This window comes from Thunnus albacares, chromosome 19 (genome assembly GCF_914725855.1).
Source record: "Thunnus albacares chromosome 19, fThuAlb1.1, whole genome shotgun sequence".
NCBI lineage: Eukaryota > Metazoa > Chordata > Actinopteri > Scombriformes > Scombridae > Thunnus > Thunnus albacares.
The window spans coordinates 7,748,237-7,761,660 of NC_058124.1; the positions used below are offsets into that span (position 1 = coordinate 7,748,237).

Sequence of the window (13,424 nt, forward strand, 5' to 3'; positions counted from 1 at the left end):
CAGATAAGAGCAGGCTTGGAGAAGTGGATTCAGTAAGGAGAAAGACAGTAAAAATACTTTATTTGAACCTAATCATTCATGTAACAGTATAGCATTTAAACATTTAAATTTTATACATTTATAGACACACAGTGACAGCCCAGGTGCTTCACTCTTGCTCCTGATAGACATCATCCTGCCTCTGACAGCCTGCGTATACACACGTGTATAAGCCTGCCAAAAATCAAACATGAGCCCTGCACATACAGTACATGTGGCCTTGGGCTCATGTATGTGGGACTTCATCAGTTTTTCAGAAACAGTCTGCTCTGTAAATAGGTGAAAGGTACAGGCTATTTCCAGAATCAGCGCCCCACGTAGGCTTTTGCTTACAAAACCAACACCAGGAGGTCCACTGGAAAAACATATGGAGTATCAAACCGCCTCGCCATCACATGGGAGTGTTTATACTCAGTTACAGAACTTGGCAGAACTTCTCTGACATCTGTAGCAATTCTGTAGCATTTGCACTTATTACAGCGCAGACTGCAATTACATATCAGATTGAGCGTTTAAAGCAGTGCAAGATGGCCTTTTTAGGGGAGATTGCACTTGTAGTAGCCTGGTGTTTACAGCAGTCACTTCCAGGGCAGAAAATATCTTAACTCACACCAGCAAATGGGAGACAGAACAACCTCAACCTGTCCAGTGAAGTTTAAAAGGTTAAAAACAAGACCTGAAGTTCAGTTGGGCCATCATTTTAATGACAGGTCTGGGGTGGTTAATTGCCTGCTGGCCCCGTTTTGTGTCTAGGTCCAGCTAATGTGACGGAGGAGCAGCAGGTGTTACCTTGATGAGTATAGCTACACCAATCTAGTGATGATATTATCTTGATGGTTCCAGTTCTCCAGTTCCTCAGTTTGCTCTGACCATCCTCTCCACGTAAGCAGGGGTGCCACCAGGGATTTTGGGTCCCCTGAAAAGATATCACATTGGGCCCCACCACCCCAGGCCACGCCAACCCTGCACAGTTTCTGTAACCACACCTCCAGATCCCAGTCAACCCATTCAAAGCCTTAAATAACTCTACCTTTGCAGGCTTGTAACTCTCTTGTAGTCCAATATATTTACTGACAGTGAGCTGTAATAAATAAATAACACTCTGCAGACATAAATAAACATTCTGCATACAGTGGAATTCACTATTTGATGCAAGACTGATACCCTCCGTAAGAAATGTGCTAAAGGCCATCTTTTACATTCTAAATGTAATTTTAATGGTAAAATTCTTGAATTATCTTAACAATAATGAATAATTTAAAATAAATATAATTTAAATATACATTAACCTTTTCACAAACAAAAGAATAAAATCAGAAGCAGATTTTTGAACTGAATATACACATCAACTAAGTATACTACCAATTCTTATCATTGAAAATGATTTAATCATTTTTCTTTTTTTTCATAATAATAAAAAAGAAATTCCCACTGACCCTCTGCAGTTATGCCAGCTGACATGTCATTCAACACAATGCTGCTCACCTCCTCCTTCATTTGTTGGTAGGGCTGGTTCATTGGTGGATGGATGGGGAAACAGAGCTGCTGAGCCTGAAGCTGCATCTGTTAGGCCTGGCACCAGACAGGACGAGGACAACTGACTTAGCATGAATAGCTTGCTAAAAGTTTGCCTACATTGATTAAATGTCAGCTAAAAGCCGAGTGAATTGTAAACACTCAGAATTTTCTGTGAAGATATTAAGTAACTAATGCTAGGGGAGCAGAAGTAAGTTAGCTTCTTTCACTATGGCTAGGCTAACTGGTTAATTTCCACCACTCACAGACTACACCCACCTTTCTTTGTGAAAAATTGGGTGACATACTGTTGCCCTTTCTTTTCTCTCTCTTGTCTTTCTTTTTGTTTTTGAAAGCCAAATTTTTCTTTATGAAGCTGAGACATGATACTCCACCTGCTCCCTTACTAGCAATTTACTGCTAGCAAGTAAAGTTCCTGCCCTGTTTGGGGGCAGGACCGAACCATTTCACGTAAATAGAGAGGGGGTGGGGGGCAATACAGAGGCTTTCTGGATGTTTACTTTTCGTCAAAAACAAGAAAAGAAAAAGAAACCATTAGTTTCATTAGTGCATTGTAAATAAAACTAATAATGATAGGTTGCCTCTATTACCGAAAATTACTGAATGTTCTAATAATTTTTTATGGCCGTCAGTCACAGGCCCTTAGAATTGTCCTAACTATTTTTTCACAGATTCTGTCTCGCTTTCCTTTTTTTCCATCTCTATGCCTTACAGTGGAGTCATAAAATTCAGGAAAACAACAAATGCTAGTTGTTTCATCTTCAAACCACATTTACAACCAGTGCCAAGAGGGAGCATTGAAGGTACTGTTTCTTGCCATCTCAGAACCCACACACTATTAGCCCGGCATAAACTGAAAAAAAACGCATTGCTTTGCTTTTTTGCCAATCCAATATATTACAAAACACTGTACTGTCTGTGGATGCTCAAATAGGTCAATAGCAAGAAACAGAAGTTGTGTATAGCCAGATTCGGGCAAAACTATTGCTATTTGGAAGAAACTGAGCATAAAGAGGGAAAGTGGAGAAGTTGATGATGCTGCAGGTATAGTTTAAAATGTTTTTGATATTTTGTGACTGACTGAATACAGTCTGACCACAGCTGCTGATCTCCGTCAGTGACACAACTACAAACATTTTTAAACCAATGTTCAGCTCTACATGGGGATACATTTTGGGGGTTTTGATTTAAATGTCATAGACTGAGATGTATTTCCAGCAAGATGGGAAAGCATTTTACACTTTCAGATAAATTAAAGATACTTTTTCACAGTGATGTGACCATATTACACTGCGAAACAAACACATCTCTCCCAGTGTCCCTATCCAATCATCTGCAAAATCCTGCACCTGTTACCCCCATTTACCAGCAACATTAAATTGTTGACAACATGTACACACACACACACACTCACAAACATACACACACACATTGCACTCCTCAAAAGAGGTGAAGCAGTCAACTAGATCCTCTTAAGTATGCTTTGTAATAAAGTGCAGATTGCAACCATTTCCATTTTAAATTATTTACTGAGAGTTTGAGGGTGAAACACTGTTTTTTTTTCATAGAACACATACAATTTGTGTTTTCACTGCAGTTTCAGCTGTTTTGGGAAGTGTCTAAAAAGAAGTGTCAGTATCATGAATGAATGGATAAAACATACAAGCAACTGGCAGATTTTCTAAGATCAACGTTATGTTTAATGGTAAATGTTAGAAATATCTGAGGTCTGCATGAATGCTCGCCTTGGAATATGGCTCATGGATCCCAACATCAAAGACTGTGTGTTGGTGAAAATCACTGCTCGAGCTTTTCAGAGATGAGACCCTCCACCACTTCAAAGCACAGTGCCTTCTAGGAAAGCCAACAAACTTTAAAGGCAAAACCCTGGCTTGGTCGGATGACCAGTAAGTCCCACTGCTCTGTTTGTTTGCATTCATAGGTTATGTGTAATAGAGTTACGCAATTGACAACAGGAACAGCTTGATAATTCCCACTGAAATGGGTCAGCCGCACAAATACATGGACATGCACAGTGTTTTGAAAACACGAGAGAAGCGTGGCTGTTACATAAAAATTCCACTGACCTTTGTTGGGAAACAGTTAGGCATCCCAGATGTGGTGGAATCTCAGTCTCTCGAGGCCTTGGGAGGTCAGCTCAGACACACGCACACACACAACACACCACTACTCACACCACCAGCACGAGCTGAATTGTCTCCAGTTGTAAATACAGTGTACAGTAAGCTTCCATGGGATACATAACAGTCTAAAGAGTAACATCAAAACATTACCCTGTCTCAGTGTGTGTTTTGATGTGTGAGACAATTAAAATACCATGAATGGTTGTGTTCCAAACTCGGCGTGTTGTGACCGTATTGAAACCTCGGAGAGCTCCGCCGAGTAAACAAAACTGAGTCCAGCCACATGGAACTGGGTCATCCTGACATTGTGTGTCCATGTGTGTGTTTGCGTGTGTGCGTGTCATCTCTTCCAGGGAACAACGCGTGTGCTCGCGGCATGTTTTGTAGGTGATTCATCATGTGTGTCTGTGTTTGTGGGTGTGTCTGTGTGGACAAAATGTCTGTGGTTGGGTGGTCTGAGAGCTGTTGTTGATGTCCTACTATTTTTATTGATGTGCACCTTTCAAGCTGGAATATCGCTACTTCTCCAACCATAATACTGTACAGAGGTGGGGTTTGTTGCAGATGCAGAAAGGTGGAAGAGCTGCATGAAGTGTAAGGTACAGTAATAACAATGATTATTTTGTTTCTTTGGCTCTAGGGACAGCAGTGCTGATCTATCGGTGTGGCTGGTCCTCCACTTTTGGTCTAACCACTCGATGGATTTCCATGACATTTTGTACAGAAATTCAGGGTCCCCAGTGGATAAAGCCCACTAACTTTGGTGAGCCTGAGGCTTTTCCTCCAGTGTCACCATGAGGTTGACATTTTTGGTTTTGAGTTGAGTAACATGTCTCCTCAACTACTGGATGGATTATCATCAAATTTGTTACAGACTTTGGTGCTCTGACTTTCCTCTGATCCTCTGACTGATCTAGCGACATCAGATCAGATCAACATTTAAATCATGTTTTAAAGATCCCCTTTGGACGTGTTTTAGGACATGTAAGCATTCCCTGCTGTGAATAATAATTTTTGTCTAATATAGGTTTTCCACAAAAAAAATGCACTTAACTAGTTAGAAAGTGTTCAGAAATACATCTACTGCTTCTCCCTCATTGGAAAATCCAGAATGGAGCACTGGAGGTTTCAAGGTTCCCCGTCACACCTGTGTAAATTGCATATTGGGCCACGATTGGCTTCCAAACTAGTTGTGATGTCACAAATCATGCTTGTGGTTACATGATTTAAAGTGAGATTTAAGGTGACAAGAGAAACATTCCTCCTTCGGCAGATGAATGTGAAAACAGTCTTCTAGTGTCAAACTCTGCACATACATCATTCTGCACAGTGAAGCTCAAACATCCAAGTGAAGTAACTATTGGTAAAACACACTTTGGAGTGGAGGAGGACTTTAAATGTATTTTTGGGGCATTTTATTCCTTAACAGCCTTACAGAGCAGCTAGTGTGGCTATATACTCTTGTTTATGTATGAATCTTGTGTAATTTACTATAATGAGGGAAATTTATATGCATTTAACTCTGTATTGGCTAATAATTATATGTCTCCTCCATTTATATCATTTCAACTTGTGTAAAACTTGCACTGGTAAAACACCAATATTCTCTACATACTTGATTATTCTGTTGGTTTAAAACTGGGTTCACAGGTTGTTGTTACATTTTCAACTGTCATTAATCCCTTAACACCTTGGTAATCATTAAATCTAAATTAGTAATGCAATAATTATTTTCTGTCTTTTTCCCCAACATGGGATTGGGATGTACTTAGGCATCTACATTACAAGCTTAAATCTTATTAAGAGCTTGGAACACTGCGTTGAGATTCAGAGATTTTGGTTCTTCTGGTCCTGGTAAGCCCTGAACTACACACACACACACACACACACACAAAAAAACAAGTACATTTTAATTGGTTTATTTAAAGTAAATCTACGTTCAATTCGGACAGTGAGAGAAATATCCGAAACAAGTTTGGGTTTTTTTTATATCTCAAAGTCAGAATTTAGCAAGTGATAACTTTTGCCATTGGGGTTTTACCTGCTTCCACTGTAGTTTCATTGGCTTTAAGCATTTTCAAGAAAGAACTGTCAGTATCAGGAAACCTCAGTGAAGGACATTTCAACATTTTTATTGATTAACTCAACAGTGAGAAATCTGACTAATTATTTTGACTTGTTTTGAGAGAGTTAATTATGTTTTCAACTGAGATTATGTGACTCATGGTGGACATTATTTGCAGCATGTACACTCTGTGTGTGTGTGTGTGTGTGTGTGTGTGTGTCTGAAATGTGCGCTGGCCCCAACTCCCTTCCAAAGTCGCTTAGAGTGAGTCAGGAGATCAAAGTCGAAGCTGTAGATTAATCCACATAACAGGAGCTTTTCCACTAATAACAGAACATTCTTTTCATTCTGGCTGCCTGGTACGTCAGTGCCACCGAGCCTCCACAGTCACACCGACACATGGACTCCAAACCAGACCTCTGGAAAACTAAATTTAACCGCAGCAGTTATACTTGTTTACACAGTTGAGAATCTTTTGTTACACTTGATGTAATGGTAATAGAGTAAATTATGACTTTAATGACATCATTACATTTTTCTCAACAAACTCTGTTCTTTGTTAACATGTGTCTGTGTCTGTCTGGGAAATATAAAATATCCTATGATCCGTTGTGTTAAAAAGGTGCATAATATACAGCATATTACACAAAGTGGCAACAAGATATTTACGTCAAAATGAGTTCCATAAAAAGGAGAAAACTGATTAAAGCCCAGGCAACTTGGACGGGTGAAGTGGGTGAGAGCCAGGAGCAACCACCAGCTCAGGAAAACCCACAACTTCTCCCTTGAAATCCAAGTCAATCAATAATTTCCACAAGATGATAGATAAGAGTATTGGGTTTTGTAGATATTGTAGCTTACAGAGAGGTGTTTTGGGGAGTATTTTGGGTATCTCTGTTGTTTGTCCTTGACGTAGAGGTGCTGTCAGCTATACACATCACATCACATCAGACAAATTTGGACTTTCTGGACAATGCCAAAGTCATCGTTTCCAAGTCATAAATAAGTCCCAGTCAAGTCCAAAACCTAAACTTTGTGTTTTGAGTTCAAAGCAAGTCATTATTTGCCCTTCACATAAGTTAATGCCAATAACTTTTTTGCCACTTGGGGGCAGTGGAAACAAGCTGTAAACACAACACTGACACATTATCACCTTTTAAGTTGATATGGATAACATGTTAGTAGTTGTTTATTTACGAATCCAGGAGGCATGGAGCAACATTAGCATTCATTTGGAGTCATGTTCCTGGTCCCTGGGTGATCCCCAATACTTTCTCTCACTCTTATTCTGTTTTGCTCTCCGATGCTCCAACTTCTGAGGAGAAATATCTGGCTGCTAAATGCTCTACTGTGTTCACCAGCTAGTTGCTAACTTTAACTTCCTGTTTGCTGTTTGGTGCTGATCAGCTCGGGTACACTGGGTTTATCAGAGATTTTTGCTGAAAACAGCTGCCTGCTGTTGCTGGAAAAGCAGCCGATGAGAGTGGTGAGACTGAAACAATTGTCAGTAAAACCAAAAGGTGATTGTCAAGGGAATGTAGGTAGGCTATAGGGTTTTTTTTATCATTTGGGTAGGAAGTCAAAAGGCTAAAGTTACAAATCCTTGGTGTTGAAGGCAGATCAGGTTGCAAATATTTTTTGATCTTGTCAAGTCCAAAGTCATCTGATTCATTGTTCAACTATGACTTGAGTCCATGTCCTGGTAGATCTAAGCATCAGAAAGTCTCTTCAGAAACCTGTGTGTGGCCACAGAAGCTACATTCATATTTTTCTACAGTCTGTGGCGAGGGCTGGGTGAACTGGGTGAGGGTTGATTGAGGGCTGGGTTAAGGCTGAGTAAACTGAGTGAGGACTGTGTGATGGCTAGGTTAACTGGGTGAAGGCTGGGCAAGCTGAAACATCCAGTTCTACTTCAAGTTAACATCTCACAGCCGGAAGCGCAGAGTGCAGCAGCTATTCCCGATCAAACTGAGAAATCATTTGTAATGGTATCGCACAGAGCGGGCCTGTGTTTTGTCTCAGTGAGAAGGCCTCTGCCGTTGCCAGGCAGATGTTTGGGTTGGATCGCTGTGTGGTGGAACGCCACCCTTCCATCTGGCTCGAGCTCCGTCGGCTACAGGAATAGAGTACTGAGAAAGCAGGGAGTACAACTCCCCTTTCAATAGCGATAGCATGATAGAGGAATGTTCTTCCTGCACCTGCAAGTCTTTTCTTTTATGAGCGCACCAGAAAAAAAAAAAGTTCAGCAATAATCATTTGAGGAATTTAATTTCACCTAAATCACTTGGAATGTTTGCATTGCACCTCAGAAACTGACTCTGTCCCGGCACCATGGATTTTCATTATAAGCAGGGCAAACGAACCCTGAGAGTGAGGAGGCATGAAAAACCAGACTTGTCGACTTAGAGAGAAATACAACAAATACTCTGAGGAGTGTAAATGAGGTTTTTTTCTCATTACTCTTTCGATGAATAAGTGGTCACATGTTTAGACAATTAAAGGCTATATGAATTACGACCTAGTTTGCAATCATATCTCTAATGTCTGGATTACAATCATCACTAATAATGTAACTCTGAGAGAGTATCAGTCAACACTTTTTACATAATCACACACAATCAGAGCACATTTAACTCTTTAAACTGCCTCCCTAGAACCATATAAAGCTGAAACTGCACTGTAGTCTGTGCTTATCAATTCCAACTGTGGCTGAAACACTCCATATACACTCCAATTTCACTGGAAATGTCTCTGTGTAATTGCAAATTCCTGATATATTAAGCTACTGACTGTGAAATAGATTAAAACAAAGTATTCTTAGGTTATGCAAAGATTTTCCCCTGTGCACCAGGCAGGCAGGCGGGCAGTTCCCTCCCATCATGCCCCGTGTCCCTCTTTAAGTATCAGCTATCTCCTGCCAAAAGACTGACTGGATATTAATAGCAACACTCCCAGAATCTAAACCACATTTGTTTAGGTCAAGGCTGAGCTCGGCGTCCATTAAACAATACAGAGAAACTCAAACGACCCTGGCAGCATAAAGAAGAGGAATGAGAGATAAACTAAACAGATCTCCTTCGATGTTCCTTCAGATGGGGGGGGGGGGGGGGAGGCGGGTGGAGAAAAAAGTCGGTTGAAGAGGTTAATCATTTAAACTTGGTGGGGGCGAGTGCACTGTACATGCGTCAGCCAGCAACTTGGAGTCTCACTGCTGAACGCCAGCCAAGCTGGAGTGAGGGTGATTTGTGGGCCTTGCAGCACAAAGATCAACTGTAAGACCAAGAAGCCAAAAGCTTTTTGAGCCATTTAATCTCCAACGTTGACTTTACATAATAGGCATTCATCATTATGTAGTGGATTTAGGTTACAGCTCTTTTTATGTCAGTTTCCACTTTGCAATCTAGCCGGCATTATTCAGCATGTCGTCTGTCAACAATACGTGTACATGTGATTCTTTCTTTAATGTGTGAGCATGACTGTGTTTATGCTGATGGAGTTGTGGGGTCTCGGTGAGCTTCAGGGCTTAGGGCCAAGGTCTCTATGTAAAACAGTGACATCTAGTGCACAAGGCTTTCTTATGAAAACTGCTACATGTTTTTGTGCACATTCAGTTATTTCTGAAATATACATACATCAGTTACATCAACATTTTTCAGTGGCACTCACTTCTTTTGACTTGTGAAGTATTGAATAAACTTGTTGTCCACTCTCAGGAGACTTGGCTCTGTAGACAAAACTGTCAGTGAATTGGGTGGAGGGGGGGATTTGCAGGAATTGTACACACCTTGACAATGAGGCGGTCATATTGCAAAGTAACACAACTCCATTTTCTAATGTTTGCAATGCAGCCAAACAGTCACCTCTTTGATTTTGCAAGAGAGTCATTTCAGAGAAGTCCAGATTATTACTTTGTCTGAGCCCAGTGGGACTTTCCGTTTAAGGTGGCAGGGAAAGGTCAAACGGGAGCTAACCTGGAGAGCATGATGTAACATGTAAGACTGTGAGTTTGGCCCGGCTGACCATGGTTGGATGACCGGTACCAAACCCTGCTGACAAGGTCCAGAACATTCCCTTTTAAAAGTCAAGCCTCATTTTTCTCAGAACAGTGGGAACAAAATCCAACAGGAAGAGGGGGGAAGGAGGAGAAGTGTGTGTGTGTTTGTGTGCATTCATGTGTGTGCATGACAAAGAGTCTGTTCTGCAGGGCCGTGCCTGAACTTCTAGTATCTCTGGAACTGGCGTTCACCCAAAATCTGACACATCTGTCCATTATCTGAAGACAAAAAGGGAGGGAGGAGTGTGCAAGAGAACGACACAGTAAGTGTGTTTGTGTAGTGGTGTCTGGAGGAATACGTGTCTGATAGCCTGTGATGGTTTGTTTCATATAATAACAATGAAACACTGTACTATGCACAGTGCAAACTCAGCTCAAATAGCAAGCTGGAGCAACAAACATGCATACACATCCACACGTGTTGAGTACCTGTGGTGAACAGGGTTCGGTAAACAGTGGCGTTGATAACCCTGAGGTTAACCTGGCCACGCTGATTGGTTTATCTCTTCATGATGGCTTCAAAAACCCTGGCTGCCAGCCAATAGAAACAGAGCAGGGAACACTCTGCTCCAATCAATGGTAAGAAAACACTTTGTGCTGAGACACAGGAAAGGAGTGAACCTGTGAGGAGTCTGATGTGAAGTCTCTTACAGTACAGTAGATAAGGCCTGTCTGTCAATACTCTCAGTAAATCTGTTAATTTCCCAGCCATGCAAAATTCTCCTCAGAGCCTGTGTCTATTTGCACAGACACCTTTATTCTAGCTGTGGTACTCAAGTGTTAATGCATGTTGCACGTTAATGCATACTCAAGGATAATGCATGTTAAAATCATAAACAGTTTTATAATAATTAACCAACAAGTCAGTGCAGTGATTAGAAAGTCGTTGTGGTGTCGAAGCACTACTTTCACCTTGGTTTCTACTTTCTGTGCAACCTCAAAAGATGTTATAATGTCACCATATAAATACTGCATGAATTGTTAGTAATATTGTTTCTTTTTAGGCTGACGAAACTATTTTTCATTTCTTTTTTGGGGTTTCAGAAATGCATGAAAGAAGCAAAAATGTTATTCCAATTAATTCCAATATGAAATTAAAACTGCACTAATCGATATTTTTATGTAAACTATGGATCAAATCAGTCATCAATACAAATAATGAAATTCCAAAAGTTGGGTGAGCATTCCTATGGAAGCCCAGTATCAATGTTAAATACTGTTTTGACCTATTATTAGGCCCCGTAGTGGGTATCAGGCTGTGTTGTCATATATCTGAGCCCTCAGACATGTGACACCATTCTCTAATCCTGACGTAATGTACCTTTAAACTGCCTTTGTACCACCCAAGCAAATAGCAGATACTTGGCGGCTTGACCGGCCTTATATTTACAATGTATCTGCTGGCAGCAGGCTGCTTGACCCCCTCATCCACTCTCATTTTCCAGCCCCTCCTTGTCTTTAGCTGCCCTACCTCATGCCTGTTCAAAATTGCTTGCTGCCTGTTCTGTTCACCCTCACAAACAATCCAAAAATTACTATATGTGTAATGTGAAAGGGGTTGCATGAGTGATGGACAGAGAATTATATTTTTTGGCTGTCTGTGTAAAACATCTTTGAGTATCTTGAAAAGCATTCAATAGATAAAATGTATTATTATTAGTATTATAATTATGACCTGATTCTGCAGTTCCTCCTAGTGTTGCAGAGCATTTTAGCGTCTTTCAGCTCAGTGATTTGGTTTAACTTTGTTTTCAAAAAGTTCTGATAAAAACACTTCATGCTACCTGCACAGCAATAAACAGCAGGCAATGCTAGCAACTGGCAAGTGAACACAGTAAAGCATTTAGCAGCTAAAGAGAGAGACATTTCCCTCAGGAGTTGGTGGAGACCAAATCAAAGCAAATAGGATAGTCAATATTAGACTTACATTTGCCAGGTGGTCAGAAACACGACTCTTGACTTTCCATGTCTGCTGGATGTGTAAATAGGCATGTTTTGCTAACACATAATGACTAACAATTGTGTTTATAGCTTGTTGCTGTGCAGCCAAATGACCAAAAATCTTTTAATGCAGGTTTACGTATAGCTAGCTTACTAGCTAATAAGCTGAGGGTAAGATACACAGTAAGAATACACAGGCTAAATTTATACGGTGTGGGAGATAAATGCACACCACTTACCTAGTGAGTTGCTGATAGTGGCAAAAAAAATGATGCTACAAACAAAAATCAAATAAAACAGGTCAAAAAACAGCTAATGAGAGATTAACAGAATTATAACTAATCAAAGGCTCTGCACACCCACACAGGTGTTTTCAATTATCTGATTAGACCTCACTCAAGCTAACGTTGGGCAGAGCTATTGATGCAATGGGCAGTACATAAGGTCATCAAAACCCATGCACTGATAAGAATGGTTGAGTTTGAGTGTCCGAATTCTCTGTGTGATCTTTAAAACAAAATTTTCACAATTGAACAAAAAAGTAACAAAATGTACACCACTTTTTGCTAACAATCCGACAATGAACTAACAATATGTCATACTTGGTAGATGCGATTACAGTCATGTAACACTCTATCGATCAATGATTACACATAATGATTCAGAGGTGTCTGAATTTTCAATGTACTGTTCACTATAGAGTTATGGAATGCCCATAACATGGGATATTGTGAATGAGTGAACATATGGTGACACCGCCAGTGATGAAGGTGTAAATTGTCCCGTCCTAACAGGTGAAACAAAGCCACCAGGAGAGTGAGGGAGATGTCAATCAAACACAGTGCGTGACAGTACACAGTTCTGGGAAGTGGTGTTAATCAGGTGAAATAAGTGAAAACACCCGTGGGAGTGTACCATGGGTGTGTCAAGCTGGTATGATTGCTCCTCTCTTTTTGAACTACCTTCAAAAGACCTTTTTTTATAATAGACATTTTGACTTGTCATAGCAGGAAAAGCACAGGTGGAATTACTAACATTAATTTCCCTTTAATTGGCATATTAACCCATAGCAGTGAGCCAGCAGGCACAATATTAGCTGAATGGATTTCACCCATCTTTAATATTGTTAATTCCTGCTATGACACATCAAAATGTCTTTGTGAGGAAGGTCTGTACATATATGGACCTCCCTAGATTCTTCAGATACATTTATTTAAGCATTCATTTAAATAAAACATGAAACATGCTTGACTTGTTTGTTTAATCTTGTTATAGGCTGTCCATGTTCTTCAGGTGTGTTCACCTTCTCAGGTCTAATAAAACTGAACAAAACTGCAGCATCAAGTTCTTTATGTGTGTAAATGTAGCCAGCAGTAGTGCGGGTTTCTTTAGAGCTCAGGAGGAGAAAGGAAAGCAGTGGAGCCTTATTGCGCCGCCTGTAAATGCATCAGCTGGCCTCAAACCCGAGTAAAAATCTAGTGAAAAGTCATTATTCTGCTGTCCGGGCCTGAGCTGTTTTTATTGGAGGTGAAGTCTTGGTAGCAAGCTATGGTACTGGTTTAATGAGTGGTGTGCTTTGGCCTGAGAATGCAGGGGAAAGGCCACAATGTCCCTTTATGAAAAGGTCAAATTTAAAACTGAGTGT

The 13,424-nt window shown here is 40.5% G+C and overlaps 1 protein-coding gene across 3 annotated transcripts in view; it reads right to left on the reverse strand.

Moving 5' to 3' along the window:
* Positions 1-1,970, reverse strand: part of LOC122969807 (growth factor receptor-bound protein 10-like) — a 47,981-nt gene extending 46,011 nt beyond the window's left edge. The window contains exons 1-2 of one of the 3 annotated variants that reach the window (XM_044335791.1): positions 1,834-1,970; positions 1,525-1,611 (exon numbers count right to left, since the gene is read on the reverse strand). The gene's annotated coding sequence lies outside the window, so the exon portion shown is untranslated. Of the gene's footprint in view, positions 1-828; positions 981-1,524 lie in introns of those variants that run through there. The other 2 variants (XM_044335790.1, XM_044335792.1) reach the window with 2 other exon arrangements.
* Between the last annotated feature and the right edge of the window lie 11,454 nt (positions 1,971-13,424).